At 48.1% G+C, this 17,759-nt stretch overlaps 1 pseudogene; it reads left to right on the top strand.

The window, feature by feature from the left end:
- The first annotated feature begins 2,731 nt into the window (after window positions 1-2,731).
- LOC124647711 lies at window positions 2,732-16,348 on the top strand (annotated as a pseudogene).
- Window positions 16,349-17,759: the final 1,411 nt, after the last annotated feature.

Here is a 17,759-nt window from a genome sequence, read left to right on the forward strand (position 1 = left end):
ACTGTAATTTGTTCACCCAACATGCTGTTCGTCTTATGGGAGAGACACCTCTAGTGAACTGTGGACCCCGGTCCAATTCTCTTTACTGAAGTACAATCTACTGCAATACTTGTTCTACTGTTTTCTCTGCAAACAATCATATTCCACACAATACGGTTAATCCTTTGTTACAGCAAGTCGGTGAGATTGACAACCTCACTGTTTCGTTGGGGCAAAGTAGTTTGGTTGTGTTGTGCAGGTTCCACGTTGGCGCCGGAATCTCCGGTGTTGCGCCGCACTACATCTCGCCGCCATCAACCTTCAACGTGCTTCTTGGCTCCTCCTGGTTCGATAAACCTTGGTTTCTTTCTGAGGGAAAACTTGCTGCTGTGCTCATCATACCTTCCTCTTGGGGTTGCCCAACGAACGTGTGAAATACACGCCATCAATCATCTATTTGTAATCCTACATGTTGTGTTTGTTGGGATCCGATGAATATTGAATACTATGTCAAGTTGATTATCAATCTATCATATATGTTATTTATGTTCTTGCATGCTCTCCGTTGCTAGTAGAGGCTCTGGCCAAGTTGATACTTGTGACTCCAAGAGGGAGTATTTATGCTCGATAGTGGGTTCATGCCTCCATTAAATCTGGGACAGTGACAGAAAGTTCTAAGATTGTGGATGTGCTGTTGCCACTAGGGATAAAACATCGATGCTTTGTCTAAGGATATTTGTGTTGATTACATTACGCACCATACTTAATGCAATTGTCTGTTGCTTGCAACTTAATACCGGAAGGGGTTCGGATGATAAGCTGAAGGTGGACTTTTTAGGCATAGATGCATGCTGGATAGCGGTCTATGTACTTTGTCGTAATGCCCTGATTGAATCTCATAGTACTCATCATGATATATGTATGTGCATTGTTATGCCTTCTTTATTTGTCAATTGCCCAACTGTAATTTGTTCACCCAACATCTGCTTATCTTATGGGAGAGACACCGCTAGTGAACTGTGGACCCCGGTCCTATTCTTTACATCTGAAATACAAACTGCTGCAATTGTTCTTTACTGTTTTTCGCAAACAAACATCATCATCCACACTATACATCTAATCCTTTGTTTACAGCAAGCCGGTGAGATTGACAACCTCGCTGTTACGTTGGGGCAAAGTTATGTGATTGTGTTGTGCAGGTTCCAGGTTGGCGCCGGAATCCCTGGTGTTGCGCCGCACTACACTCCTCCGCCATCAACCTTCAACGTGCTTCTTGGCTCCTCCTGGTTCGATAAACCTTGGTTTCTTTCTGAGGGAAAACTTGCTACTGTACGCATCACACCTTCCTCTTGGGGTTCCCAACGGACGTGTCGACTGCACGCATCACACTCCAAGTGCGGGGCGCGCGGCCCCTACACCTCCAGATCACCGCGCGGAGGAGGACCTCGTCTCCCCTCCAGAAACACAAGACACCGGCGCCAGCAACATCGGCGCCGATTCTGAAGCTGCCGGGCGGGCGGAACCTCAGGTTCCTCCCGTCCCGAAAAGAAAGAAGAAGAAGAACTCGAATTCTTCCCCCGCCAAGTCCGTGCCGGACTCTTCCGCGCCGGCAAGCTCTACCCTGGGCCAGGACGCACCTTCGCCGCCCAAGACTTCGCCCGTGCCTCCGCCGAAAGCTCCTATCGTCGAGCTACGCGTGGCCACGCCAACGCCGCCGCCAGAAATCACCAAGTTCCTCAAGCCAGAACCTTTTAAGGGGAAGGCCACGGCTTCTGGCACTTCATCCCCCGGCCTGCAGTCCTTGGTGCTGCACGTCGGCCCCGCCGCTGCCGCGGCCGGAGAAAAGCCTTCCGGCCAGCTGGGCTGGATCACAGAGCTGAAGCGCGGAGGCAACGAGCTGGGCACTTCCTCGAATACGCTTAGAAGTGGAATCGAGCGGATGTGTCCGCAGCTACGCGCGGCCTGGGGAAGGACCGGCTTCCGGCGCTAGACCCCGCTGGCCCCCGGTGCACGGAGGAGCACTTCATGCGGCTGCGGCGCGCGGTGAAGGAGCTTGACAATGCGTGGCACGATGCCACCAACAACGTGGTGGTAAGTTACACCAAACCCTTTGCAATTTTTCAACTCACGCCGGTTTCATTCTTTCCGGATTATGTATATCTTCCCAGTCCCCGAGTTTCGGGTTAAGAGCATAGCTCTTAGCGCGAAGCTTAGGTAGAAACTCAAAAAACCGGCATAGCCAGTCCCCGAGTTTCGGGTTAAGAGCATAGCTCTTAGCGCGAAGCTTGGTTAAGAACATAGAGAAACAGGCTTCTTTTTTCTAACACTCTTTTCTTGAACAGAGCACGGCTAACGCTTGGAAGCACCTCTTTGAGGAGCTACTGTGGGAGCACCGGGATCTTGCTGAAGCGCACAGCAAGTGCCAAGGTGAGCTTCCGTGCCTCCGGCACCTTCTTACCGGAAGCTTTTCTCTTCTAGTACTTATAAACCTTTTTGCATAATAGCTATCCCGGAAGCCTCCATCGAAGCCCTCAAGACTCAGCTCGCTGCACTCCAAGGTACTCTTTCTTTTCCGGTTGACTTGCCTCTCTTCATTTTACCAGTTGTAGTTTTGTTAACGTTTCCTTTCCGGGCTCTAGGTGAAAAAGAGCAGCTCATCCGGGAGCATCGCGAGGCTCTGGACGCTCAGGAACTCGTGTCCAGGGGGCTGAAGGAGCAGCTTATCTAGCTCGGGCTCCAGCATGATAAGGCGATGAAGGCCGCCAAAGCCGCAGCTGAGGCCAGGCTGAACGAGGCCTTGGAGGATGCTAACAACTCCACCGTGGTGCTGCGGGCAGAGCTGGAGGAGGGAGCCAAGGCGCGGAAAGCGGCCGAAGATCAAGCCGCGCTCCTAGAGGCAGAGCAGAAGGAGTATGACCAACTGGTCATGCAAACCGACACGCTCGCGCTCAGTAAGTTTTTCTTCTTTCTTTTCCGGTCTTTGCTTACAAGCTTATATCTTCCGGTAGCATGTCCTTATCTTTTTTCTTTGTCCCGCAGGGCTCTTTCCGGACTCGCAGCTGCACGCGCAGAAAAAGGTGTCGGAGCGCCGGGTTCAGCAAGAGTTCAAGAACCCGAACGCGCCCTGGGATCCTTATGACCATCTGGTCGCACTTTCTGCGCGGGTCCAGCACATGCGCGCGGTGGATCGGAACCTTGCCGATCTGCCCGACGTGGCGATCCAGCTCTTCAAGGTGCTGTGGCCTGAGGAGGAGGTGCCGGCTAACCTGACGCTCACCTCCGAACGCCTGAAAGCTGCCGGCCGGAGGATCCACGAGTGGCAGTGCTCAGCAGCTCGTGCTGGAGCGGATGCGGCGCTACGCGTCGCCTGCTCCTGGTATGAGGACTTGGACTTGGACGCCCTCCATGGCGTGCGCGAGGATGCTCCCACCAAAAAGGATCCGGTCCTCACCGCGAAGCGGCAGGATCGTGCCTACCGGATTGCTGAGTACGCCCCGGTCCGCACCTTCATCCCCCTCCTCCCGACGTCAAGGACTACCTCAGCGACGAAGAAGAAGGAGAGGACGAGGAAGATGAGGATGCCGGAGATGGCGATGCTCTTCCGGAAGCTGGTGATGCGTCTCCGGAAGCTCCAGAGGCCGGTGCTGCTCCTCCTGAAGCTCCTGCTGCTTGAACATTTTGTGTGATGTGTTTGCCTGCCTTGCCTGTCTCATAAACAATGCTTATCAAATTCTACCCGGTATGCCGGGGTTCATGATGTAATATAAGACTTAGCCTCTCTTTTAGCTGTGCTACGACAGTTTATGCCGGTATGTTATACCGGTAGCTTATCAAGTTATGTTTGCCTATTGACTTAGCATTCTGCTCATTGTTTTGCTTTTATCTTGCACTGCAAAGATTCCGGAATTGTTTCCGCATCCAATCCGATGCACACTTGGCTCTTTCGCTTTGGCTCTGCCTACCTCTTTTGGGTGTTTTGGCGTATGAGGCACAAAGTTCTTTTGCCAAGCAAGCACTTTCTTGAACTTAGAAATAACTCGAAATTTTCACAAAAAACCGGTTTAGCCGGGGTTAGTTAAATTTTTCCGGATTGTTCGTTCCCACTCTCTCTTTTTGTAGTTCACGTGCTTAATTCCTACCGGTTTATCTTGCTTGCCATGAAGCCGGGTTGCGGACAGCAGCAGAGTCGAAGACTCCGGTAGGTTTAGCACGTTACTAAACCGGAAAGAAATAATGTTCAACAAGCAACCGGTGAACTGAAAAAATAAACATATTGCATGCAATTTCAGGAGGGGTAGTCCCCGAGATTCATTCGAGGTTCCGACATCTTTTATTCATAGCAAATAAGGTACAAAAAGGAACTTCTTACACCACAACTTCATGAGTAGAAAGGACGCAACAGAGCTATGTTCCACGGACGCTTAGTCTCCTCTCCGGATCTGTCCGTCTTTCCTTCTTTCCATTCCTGTGCATCGATCAGGTAATAGGCATCATTGTGAAGAGCTTTGCTCACAATGAAAGGTCCCTCCCATGGGGGTGAAAGCTTATGCCGGCCTTCAGTGCGCTGCACTAGGCGCAACACCAGATCTCCTTCCCGGAATACCCTCGGGTTAACCTTCCGGCTATGATAGCGTCTGAGGTTTTGCTGGTAAATGGTTGTTCTTGCCAATGCCAATTCTCTTGCTTCTTCTAGCAAGTCCACATCGTTTTCTCAGGCCTCTTTTACCTCTTGTTCGGTATAGAGCTGCACCCTTGGTGAGTCATGGAGAATGTCGGTTGGTATGACCGCTTCTGCTCCGTAAACCATAAAGAATGGAGTGTATCCAGTAGACCGGTTTGGAGTCATTCTTATGCTCCACAACACTGATGGTAGCTCATCGAGCCAACATCCCGGTGACTTTTCCACCGCGTCGATGAGTCTTGGTTTGATACCGGAAAGTACCAAGGCATTTGTTCTTTCAACCTGGCCATTGCCTTGTGGGTGTGCCACTGAACACAAATCCAACCGGATGTTGTTATCCTCACAAAATCTTTTGAACTCTCCTTGAGCAAAGTTTGTTCCATTGTCAGGGATAATGCTATGCGGGGGTAGCCATACCGCAAGATAACATCTTTCAAGAACTTCACCGTTGTGCGCCCATCACATTTTGCAATAGGTTTCACATCTAGCCACTTGGTGAATTTGTCCACCATAACCAAGATGTGGGTCATGTTTCCCCTTGCAGTTTTGAATGGGCCAACCATGTCAAGGCACCAAACAGCAAACGGCCAAGTTAGCGGTATGGTTTTTAAACCGGATGCCGGGGTATGATTTTGCTTGGCGTACCTTTGGCACCCGTTGCATTTTCTTACCAAATCTTTAGCATTTTCCAAAGCAGTGGGCCAATAGAACCCATGCCGGAATACTTTTGCCACCAACGCTCTTGATGAAGCGTGGTGCCCACATTCCCCTTGGTGAATCTCCACAAGCATTTCTTTTCCCTCTTCCGGTTCCACACACCTTTGAAGGACACTGTTGCGGTCAGAAACCCACCGGCGGGCAGCGACTGGCAACACCGTAGAGCCGGGAACAACTAGGGCTGCGGCTGGCCCCAGTCCCTCAGAGCGACGGCCCGCAAAGCCTTCTGGTCACACGTCCGATGCTCGTCGCAAGGGCGTGCCACCTGACCTATACCTGGTCGGAAGGTGTTGGATGATGCCTCGCTTAGTTCCTGCATGGCATACACGTAAACGTTAAATACGAGCCTCGATCGGCTCTCGAGTTGTCCTGTGAATCGGCTCAAAGAGCCGATCCACCCATGATTCGTACGAGGTGCACGAATATATGGTGGTCCTGCTTGATCAAGATAAAGCTAATCCGATCTACGACGATTTAGGGTTTTCACCGCATAATCGGATCATCCTACTCACGATTGGGCCTCGCGCTCGCGTACGGTGATCGTAAGCCGATCCTAGACAGGGCCTAAAAACCAACACGAGGTTGATCCCCGGAACATCCTGTCTAGGGCTAGCAAACTACACCCTACACGCCGCTGGATCCTCCAACCCTTTGTAAGGCCTAACTATTGCGGATATTAAACTAATCCTTGAAGAACAAGGAGCAACCGTAACGGATCGGATCTACTAAACAACGATCAAGCGGGGTGCCGCCCCTACACCTAAGATAGGTGAAAGGGCGGCTAGATGTATAAGGGTTGCACTATGACAACATATGATACGAAGAACAATGCTAACCCTAACACATCTAAGATAACTACGTTGCTCGCCATCAAAAAGGCTTCAGCACGAGCAACGCATGATCAACGTAATAAGCTTGTGCTGCCTAGATCGCAAGATGCGATCTAGGCAGCATGGTGCTTACCAGGAGAAACCCTCGAGACGAAGGAGTTGGCGATGCGCCGAGATTTGTTTGTGTTGAACGTTGGTTGTTGTTTATTCCATAAACCCTAGATACATATTTATAGTCCAGGGGACTTTCTAATTCAGGCGTGCACCTAACCGTGCACGGGTAAAACTCTAACTTCTAAACGACACGTATCCTACTACGGTACAGATACACGGGCAAACTAGCCCAAACTTTGCATGTAAGGCCGATTCACGTATTTCTTCTATATATATCTTCAAACTTATCTTGATCGCGGCCCACCTCTGACTTGGTCAAATTCTGGTGATAACACATGCCCCCCTGGTTTTGGAAGTGACATTTCCAAAATCATTATGCCTTTCCTTCGTCGGGTCATGTCGTGGCAGAACAAAGACTGCCGCAGAATCTTCCATCATTTCGCCTCGTCTCCTGGGCTTCTCTGCACGAATTGATAATTTCGGCATCACACCCTCGAGAACCGTTACGGCATTAAATCTCCACTACACCCCCTTTATTTATCCATGCCGAACGGTTTGCCACTTCGTCCTTCTGCTCCAAACTAGTCTTCAGCCAAAAAACCCTCTCCTTTCATAGCCATGTCGTCCTCTTCCTCCTCTTCCGTTTCCCTCCAATCCTCCTCCTCAAGCGAGTCGATTCCAGAGCCCAACCAGATGGAGGCGTACAACCGGCGCGCTCCCAAGCATTGGGACAAGCGGGAGTGGGACTTCGATTTCGTGCCGGAGGGCGAGGACCTCGTCTGGTCAGATGGGGCCATGCCCCTAACTGACGGGGAGGATGACCTCCGATTCCTGATCGACGGAGCACTGGAGGCGGAGAGCGACGACGACGACCCTCCCTTCCGGGGTAAATTCACCTCCGTCACCAAAGAAAAAGAGGATGACGAAGACGAAGACATCTCCTCCGACATGAAGAAGGAACAGGAGGACGACACCTCCTCCGACGAACCGCCGCCAAAGCGCATCCGTGGCTGGGCTTGGTCAGATGAGGATGATGACGATGACGAGGAAGAAGCCTCCGCTGAAGGTTACAGTAGCAGCAACGAGGAACTCGCTGACAGCAGCAATGACGATGGCTACCCCAGCGACGGCGAAGATAGCAACAGCCCTTAGAGTAGGGATCTACTAGCATAGGATTAGCTGTAGTAATATGTTCCTTTTGTCGAACAATCGGCTCTTCTTTGTAAGAAATCGTATTATCAATGAAAAAACTTCCTTTGATTTTGCCGATGTCCTTCATGCTGATTTAGCCGTTTGTTAGCCTGACCAATGCTCAATGTCCGGTGGCAACGCATTAGCTTCTCACAATAATCTGCGAGACAGGCCAATTCAGTCATCCCTCCAAGTTAGCCAGCTCCGCCGATAACGATAGCACTTGGTACAGCTATTCGCAGCAGACTGGTGATTTGGTCTTTTAGGACAAGCTGCCCCCGAGCCTCAGTCAAGGCGAGCAAGGTAGTGAATCAGCCAAATGTGCCGCCATTGGCCTCACGTCATAATGCAGAGCCAGCCGATTTCAACACAATCGGCTCCTCAGAACAGAGAATCTTCAGGGCGAGGTGCCCCCCGAGTTTCCTCAGTCCACTTCTCGCGCCTTGCTGGTCAGATCGGTTCCTTTCATTTGGAGGATTTGATGCAACCCCTCCTTAACCTGATCTGCACGTCCATGCTGCTCTTGGCATTGGTCAGGGTCATGGTCCCTCAAACTTGCCCCAGCTGATATTGCGAACTCGAATACTTGCAAAAAGAATTTGGAGGTTCTTGAAGAGAGGATCTGAGCCACCAAACCATTCCATTGAGGATTTCTTCTAGTAAAGTCTCCCTTCGTGGCCCACTTCCTGCTCCATTGACCCTCTGATTATAACAGTTATACCTCTTGAGTCGATGGCCATGCATCGGCTTTATATCCTTAAGTCGATGTCGATGTCTGCTGCATCGGCTGTGCTTAAATTTTTTTGAATTTTTTACGGCCGATTTATGCATCGGCCCCCATACTTCGATACCCATCATCAAAAAATATCTTGGGCTGCTGGGCAACCAACGTGGTGGCTTAACCCTAGAATGTGTTGCGGTCAGAAACCCACCGGCGGGCAGCGACTGGCAACACCGTAGAGCCGGGAACAACTAGGGCTGCGGCTGGCCCCAGTCCCTCAGAGCGACGGCCCGCAAAGCCTTCTGGTCACACGTCCGATGCTGTCGCAAGGGCGTGCCACCTGACCTATACCTGGTCAGGAAGGTGTTGGATGATGCCTCGCTTATTTCCTGCATGGCATACACGTAAACGTTAAATACGAGCCTCGATCGGCTCTCAGGTTGTCCTATGAATCGGCTCAAAGAGCCGATCCACCCATGATTCGTACGAGGTGCACGAATATATGGTGGTCCTGCTTGATCAAGATAAAGCTAATGCGATCTACGACGATTTAGGATTTTCACCGCATAATCGGATCATCCTACTCACGATTGGGCCTCGCGCTCGCGTACGGTGATCGTAAGCCGATCCTAGACAGGGCCTAAAAACCAACACGAGGTTGATCCCCGGAACATCCTGTCTAGGGCTAGCAAACTACACCCTACACGCCGTTGGATCCTCCAACCCTTTGTAAGGCCTAACTATTGCGGATATTAAACTAATCCTTGAAGAACAAGGAGCAACCGTAACGGATTGGATCTACTAAACAACGATCAAGCGGGGTGCCGCCCCTACACCTAAGATAGGTGTAAGGGCGGCTAGATGTATAAGGGTTGCACTACGAAAGCATATGATACGAAGAACAATGCTAACCCTAACACATCTAAGATAACTACGTTGCTCGCCATCAAAAAGGCTTCAGCACGAGCAACGCATGAACAACATCATAAGCTTATGCTGCCTAGATCGCAAGATGCGATCTAGGCAGCATGGTGCTTACCAGGAGAAATCCTCGAGACGAAGGAGTTGGCGATGCACCGAGATTTGTTTGTGTTGAACGTTGGTTGTTGTTTATTCCATAAACCCTAGATACATATTTATAGTCCGGGGGACTTTCTAATTCAGGCGTGCACCTAACCGTGCACGGGTAAAACTCCAACTTCTAAACGACACGTATCCTACTATGATACAGATACACGGGCAAACTAGCCCAAAATTTGCATGTAAGGCCGATTCACGTATTTCTTCTATATATATATTCTTCAAGTCCATCTTGATCGCGGCCCACCTCTCGACTCGGTCAAATTCTGGTGATAACACATGCCCCCTCGGTTTTGGAAATGACATTTCCAAAATCATTACGCTTTTCTTTCGTCGGGTCATGTCGTGGCAGAGCAGAGCTGCCGCAGAATCTTCCATCATTTCGCCTCGCCTCCTGGGCTTCTCTGCACGAATTGATAATTTCGGCATAACGTCCTCGAGAACCGTCATGGCATTAAATCTCCACTACACTCCCTTTATTTATCTGTGCCAAACGGTTCACCACTCCATCCCCTTGCTCTGTTCTGTCCACCAGCGCCAAAAACCCTCTCCCCCTGTAGCAATGTCTTCCTCTTCCTCTTCCCCCTCAGGCCTCCCCCTCCAATCGTCGCCGAAGAACAAGAAAGAGGACGACCTCCACTCCGGGGCGAACCCCATCTCCTCTGACAAGGAGAAGAAAGAAGGAGAAGTAGAGAAGACCAAGGCCTCCCCCTCCGCCAGGCTCCCGCCGAAGAAACGCTCCCGCATGTGGGCGGACAGCGAGGACGACGATGACGACGAGGAAGGAGAAGAGGAGGAGGAGGAAGATGATTCCTCCTCTTCCGCTGGGTACCCGCCGACGAAACGCTTCCGCACTTGGGCGGACAGCGAGGATGATGATGATGACGAGGAGGAGGAAGCTCCGGCCGACGGCTGGGGCAGCAGCGGCGAGGAATTCTCCGGCAGTAGCGCCGATGGCGACGCCGACGACGATGCTAGCGAGGAGTGAGTGTGGAGCGGAGACGTCGCAGATTATTAAACAAACGCGGTGAGACGCGGGCGGTTTAGAGGCCCGAGGGGGATGCATGCGATCGATGCGACGCGTATTTTTCGTCGCGCGCGAGGCCTGCGACCGAGTCATTTTATTGCGGGGAAGGTATTTTTGATTTGCGATTCATCGTTTATGGGATGGAGCACGTAGTACGGAAGGACTCGCATGCGACCGCGCGCAATTGCGGCCGGGTGTGTACGTATGCGTCATCGTCATGCCACCGGCTTGGTCGCGGCTGCTGGGCCCCATCGCGCGTGACGAGGAGTCGCGGCGCAGGAGATTGATCAGCCGCGCGGGGTGTCAGCCTTAGAGCATCCCCACTCGTTGGCGCTCCCCACGTCCAAATCCGGCGAAATTTTCGTCCGGATTGGAGGAAGATTTGGCGTGGGGAGGAGTAGTTTCCCAGTCGTGTGCTCCCCAAGCGGCGTTTCTCGGGAAAAAGAGGATGGCTCGGGAATCCGGACGAAAGAAGAGACACGTGGGCGTGGACGGTTGGTTTAGCTTCATCCGGAGTCCCCGGGAGACCCCCGGGAAACCGAGGATGGCATGGGGAGTCCGGACGGAAATAGGCTCAAATCCGGACCAAAACGAGGAACCGGGGGCCTGACTGGACCGTTTTTCGCCGTCCGGATGAAAAAAAGTGGCCGTGGAGGGCTCTGTGGGGAGACGAGTGGAGATGCTCTTAGGCCGATCGGTTGGGGCTCGCACGAGACGAATCGATTTTGGTCCTTGGGCCGGATAAAACTACCACCCTGGCTCCCGCTAATTCCAAACAGCAGGGGAATGCTGCGTTTGGTAAATTGGTGGTGAGTTTTTCTTCACACCCTTTGAGACTACGAGTTTTACTTCTATGCCCCTAAAAGCTTGAGAGATCATTGGCCTAACGTTTGTGGTAAGCTTGACTGAGTGGGATCAGATTATTTTCATCATATATCCATCATAAAACATACTTTCATACTTATGTTGCACATGTTTGAAATTAATAGGTATGGGCACATCTCTTATAGACTCAGCCAGACTTGAGTAAGTTTTACTTGTCTAGGGTAAAGCTATAACTTTATTTAATTTCGAAAGGTGCACACTCAACAATGCATGCATTGATACATAACAACTCACACAAAAAAAAATTTACATCCACCTTCCTACATGTCGAAGATGTTGCGGTCACACGGAAAAAACTTACACCATTTTTTGTTTGGAACGATGGACCACATCAACAAATATGCAGATTTCCGCGAGCCCGAGTCATTCATGTTCATTAAAATGGAGAAAATAATAGAATCATCATATGGGGTGGATCGAGTCTGGTGGGCTCTAAATTTGATCTACCCATGCATGCAGTATACTGATGGGCACGCACGCCATCAGACCACGGTTCTACTGCTCGTCCAAATTCACAGGTATAGCTTCATCTACGCGGTTGGATCCAGAGAATGGATCCAGAGAATGGATCCATGTGGGTTGATCGTCGGACGAGTTGTCGGAGAACACCTCCAGGCAAAAACCAACACAAAATCTGCTATGCAGACAAGCAAGTACGGTAATGTATGGGACAACTAGACATGCCGTTGGCTAGACAGATTGAGTGTATATATAAGGGCTCGCTGAGGATAATGGAAAGGTACCAGAGAAGAGCTCTAGTTCTATTTCCATGGGTGACGTGATCTTTTTGTTTTCCTCTAATATTTTAGGTAAGCGAAGCTAGGGGTAAGCAAACCTGATATCATATCACATTCAATTGGTTGACATCCTAAGGGAAGGGTATATATAGGGCTTATATACACATCTAGTCTTAGTTAACTCATCTTTTGGAAACATGTTGTGAGCATGGGCTATGTGTTTAGCATGTCATTTGAATTGCTTATCATGCCCTTTTTATCATGTGGTCATTCTACTTGCATGTCTACTTGTAAGGCAAAGACTTCCCAATTCTCATGTACGCTACATATGCTTGGTTGGATGTTCTTTACACAGGTTTGCACTTTATGTTCTCGATATAATTTGTTGAATGAAGATTGCAATCCTTTTTGAAAGCTCATTTTACTTCCCATTGTTGTTGAGAGTTTAAGGGAATTTTGGATCTTACGTCTGCCATAAATCAAAAATAACTTCGCTGGCAATTTGTTTTGCTTGCTGGGGAGTTTTACCGATGATCATGTGTGCTTAACTTTTTTTTATACTGGCAGGAGTATCAAGAGGTGTTTTCATGCCAAGGGAGGTATTATGTGTTAAAAGAGCAATAGAAAGACAAGAAACAAGTATCCACAAATGTGGCATCGCATCCTCCTTATGTATAAAATTTTGTGTATATCTAACATAAAAAAGAGCGGTTGTTATTTTTATTTTTGAGACATTATAGTTTATTCCCGTGACTGTAACTATACATTGTTATGCATCAGCCAACGAATATTTGTATTTTGCACCCATATATAGTATGATTATTTCATAATTATAAATATCTAACGTTTTCCTTTAGCTCACATTCTCTGTGATAGGAGCATCAGTAATGTTTTTTTTCAGCTCCGACGCTTATGATCTGCCATCAAGCATTGATGTCATGTGCTCTTTGGCCGGTACCCATTTCATAAATTATTGAAGTCTTATTTGTAGGAAAAAAATGCTTCTGTTACCTAAATCACACCCTTTATGCGAATACACATGAAACAAACAAGGAAAAGTGAAAACACCACAACAACGCCGGCGAGGTTCTTCCAGTTTGGTACTATATAGAAATTGGATGTTGTATACTAAAACAAGGAGAGGAATTTTCGGGCTATAAATCTGATCTACCTAAAATACCTTGGACTCGTGAGCTCGCGGTCCACCATGACCCATGTACTGCTCAAAGTCTAGAGGTATAGCTTGAACTGCACCGTTGGATTCAAAGAATGATCGCTTTGTGTTGATCAACAAATTTTTCAACGAACCACACCTCCATGCCAAAATCAGCATGAAATCTGGTCAAGCAGCCAGGCAAGCAGGTAACGTATGGGACAACCAGACCTGCAGTTGGCTGGACTTTTTGAGTGTATATGTAAGGGCTTGTCTAGCATAATGGAGGGATACCAAAAAATAACTCTAATTCCATTTCCATGGGCGATGATATTTTTTTGTTTTCCTCTAATATTTTAGCTACGCCGAAGCTAGAGGTAGGCAAGTCTGATATCATCATTCACTTTGTTGACATCCTAAGCGAGGGGTCTATAACTCTATATAGGGCTTCTATACATCTATATAGTCTTTGTTAACTCATCTTAGCAAAACACGCTGTGAACATGGGATATGTGTTTGGCAGGTCATTCATGAATTGCCAATCAATCATGTCTTTTCTACTTATCATTTGACCATTCTACTTGCATGTTAACTTCCCAATTCTTAACAAAGTGAAGAGAACTACTATGTTTGGTTGGCGTGAACTTACATTTACACCCTCGTAGACTCTCAGTACACAACTTTTTTTTGATAAAGAGAATATATTAATATCATGAAAATATCATATACAATGGAGACAGAATGCCATGATGGTCGGTCTTGTGCACGCGGGGCTAGCAAATGAGGGCATGTAACTGTTTCAGTTCATGACCAGGTCATTAGCAGTCAGCTTGTCGGGGATTTTCAGTGCTTGTGCAGGATTAAGGGGTATTTACAGGGGCTGCAAGTCCACTGCTTAGCAATGGAATGAGGTTTCGATGCAGACATCTGTGTGAGAAATGCAATTCTTGATCTGTATGGGAAGTGCAAAGCATAGGTACAAGCATACCTGATCTTCCAGGATATGGAGCAACAAGATTCAGTCTCTTGGAATGCTATTGTTGTTGCTTTTAAGCAAAATGGACACTATGAGGAGACTGTGTTGAAATATTGGGCCTACACTTAGTGGCCCATACTAGATTTCAGTTTTTTCCTATAAATCTCAAAGCCCACTTAGTGGCAGCCTTGTGAGTTTGAGCCCAAGTTGGTGGCAGCTCACTAGGGAGTGGCAAGAGGTGGGAAGTTTAGTCCCACATGGAAAGTTGGGAGGAAGTTAGACCACCTTATAAGGTGGGTTGTTCCACCACTATTAAGTGAGTGAGAATAGGAGTGCTACACGCGCGCGCTCGACGCGCCGCGGCACGCCACGCTCGTGGTGAGTGGATTGAGCCTCAAGCCGAGACTTTCCTTACTTTTTGCAGCTCAGGAAAACGAACAGAGTCCTAGACGGACGCGTCGCACTTAGTCGGTTCGGGTCGCTCCCGGATCGTGGGCTATCTGTAACCGACTCGAGTTAGGGTTTCCACCTCTCTCTGCTTGCGCCGCCTTCGTAGCCTACTCCATCCCGCGCGCCGACGTGCATCGGCGAACGGGAGAGCAGGTCTCCGGAACCACTCGTCCTTGCGATCCTGGGGGTTTCCACCTCTCTCTGCTTGCGCCGCCTTCGTAGCCTACTCCATCCCGCGCGCCGACGTGCATCGGTGAACGGGAGAGCAGGTCTCCGGAACCACTCGTCCTTGCGATCCTGTACGGGAGAGGGCGCCTACTCCATCCCGCGCGCCGACGTGCATCGGCGAACGGGAGAGCAGGTCTCCGGAACCACTCGTCCTTGCGATCCTGTACGGGAGAGGGCGAATTAGGTTTTTGGGAAGCGCTCGCGCGACCGCTCAAGCTCTTCATCACGGGTCGCCTTCCGTCCAAGTCGGGCGGTGCTGCCTACCGTCGTCTTCAACGCCGTCTACTTCGACCCATCGTCCCCGTCGTCAACAACGTTGTCATCAACAACGTTACTCGCTGCGACATCGTCTCGCTACACCTCCACCGCCACCTCCACCAGATCGGTACGTGCGACATATCTCGATCTGTTTAGCGATGGATGTTGTACCGTTTGCTCTGCTACTGTTCATGTTGATCACTGCATCTAGTATGTTCGAGTTTCACATGCTAGTAGTTACTTTCGTCATGATTTATATTCTGGAATTAATCATGGAAATTGTGCCTAATTATCCAACAGACTGTACTTCATTTTAATGAAAGGTTGTGCTTTGGTATGGAACCAGATGATTTCACATATGGCAGTGTGTTTAAGGCTTGTGCAGCTTTATGATCTTCGGAGTTTGGGCTGCTGGTTCATGACAGTTCAGATGCATTTGTAGCTAGCACTGTTGTTGACATGTACTTCAAGTGTGGTATGATGACAGATGCTCAGAAACTTCACGACAGAATTGGGAGGCAGAACTTGTTTCATCAAATGCCATCATGTCAGGATTTTCACAGAACAAACAGAGTGAGGATGCCCTGAAATTCTTCTCACAGATGTTAGATATGGAACTAAAGCCTAGTCATTTCAGGTATGCCACTGTTCTTGATACTTGTGCTAACCTAGCTACCATGCAACTTTCGTTGCTGTTATTCGGGCTTGCAACCATGTTGTGCTGCTGGATGATGGATGCCGTTACTTCCATCAGATGGCCACCCGCTACAAATTGGAACCACAACTGGAGCAGTTTGCTTGCATGGTAGATATACTAGGACAGACAAGGGGCCCGGGGGAAGCTCTGAAGTTTATAGACGCCATGCCTTTTGAAGCTGATGCAGTCATTTGGAAGACTCTTTTAAGTGCTTGCAAGATCCATCGAGATGTTGAGGTGGCTGAACTTGCTGCCAATAATGTTGTACTACTAGATCATGAGGATTCTTCAGTTCACATTCTTCTGTCAAATGTATACACAGAATCAGGGAAATGGGTTGATGTTTCAAGGACAAGAAGGCTAATGAGGCGGGGAATGCATAGGAAGGAACCTGCCTGTAGCTGGATTGAGGTGCAGAGTGAGATGCATGGTTCTCTTGTAGGATATAACATCCATCTGAGATCGAGGGAGCTGTATGACATGTTGAATTATTTGATTGATGAGATGAAACTGTCTGAAAATGAGCCTGATTTGCCAGTTTTGGCTTCTTTTGCTGAGGTTGCTGAAGAGGGGAGTGCATTTGAGCAAGACCAGTTGGAATTATTGGTGGCAAATATATCCTGAATTGGATTTCCAATCTACTACTTGACAAAGCTCTGGATTTAAACACCCCACCAGCAGAGACAGTGATACTACAAATGATGCCGACGTTTTCCCTGTCAAATCACTGTACCATAAGCATGGCCTTGTTGATCTAAAGAGTGTATAAAATTGACAAACTTTTGGTATGAAAGGAAGTCAGACTGTATCACATTATATAATAACAGACTTGGCAATTATGATTGTTGCCACCATTTATGCTGGTATAGGCTTGTGTAAAGGCACTTAACCAAAGGTTGCGGAACAGTAAGTGCAAATGTGACCGGTTTCTACAATTTGCTTCCTCTGATGCTACAAGTGGAAAAAAAAATCAGATTTCTGATTAGATTGAGAGATCTCATTGGTCAAACAGTTTCTCCATAGCTGAATCTGAGGATAGTATGTGATATGATTGTCAACAGATGTTTGAGGATAGTATGGGATTATAGCAAGCGATTCAAGTTCAATTGTTCAACTGCTGTCCAGAAGATGCAATGCTCCAATGCAAGGATTATCCAGTACTAAATGTAACCAAGCAAGAGAGGTATTATTATCCAGTACTCTTTTTTATCTGAGGGCACTGTATTTCCTACAGCTATTATCATTAGTGAGTTTTCGAGCTTCACAAATTGAATTGCTATAACAATATTATTATTAGACGTAGGCCGATTGTAAACTGAACCTCTCCTCTCCCCTCTTTGGCCCATCTGTTGTGCTTCGCATAACGGTGGCCGATTGTAACCTGAACCTTGGTGGCGATTTTCTTGCCTTAAGCTTAATATAAAACGCGCAGATCTCCTGCGGGTACTCAAAAAAAAATTTATTAGACATAGGGTACTAAGGAGATTTTGGTTCTAGCTGTTCAGTGTAGTATCATCGTTATTTCTGTAGTTTGTTAGTGCCGGTAGCATATTCTAGCGAACTGTTATTGCAACTCTTGTGTCATATCCCAAATTTTATATTGTAACATAGGTATTTGAATTGTTGTCTCCAAGGACTTCACAGTTTTGTAAGAAGGCCCTGTACCATCATATTCTATGTACTCCAAAAACAAGATCTGCATGTCTCCTCGAAAATTATAAATGTAGAAAGCAAAGTTGCCGAAATCTTCACAGAAATGTCTCACCTTACTGAGAGGTCTTTTACCGTTGATGCACAAACCGGGAAATAGAAGAAGGTGCACAGACAAATCAAAACATGACCAGCTGAACTGCCACCCGGATAGAAGTTTTTATGGATCTAAAATTCTAAATAGACTTGAGCACAGTAAGCTTGCAATTTAATTTGTTCGACATTCTTTTCTGTTTGTTTTCCAAACACATTGACCTTGAACTCTATTATTGATTTTATAGATAAAACATAATATAAGATTGGATATCAGGTGCTAGCCATGGAA

Source organism: Lolium rigidum, chromosome 4 (assembly GCF_022539505.1).
Source record: "Lolium rigidum isolate FL_2022 chromosome 4, APGP_CSIRO_Lrig_0.1, whole genome shotgun sequence".
NCBI lineage: Eukaryota > Viridiplantae > Streptophyta > Magnoliopsida > Poales > Poaceae > Lolium > Lolium rigidum.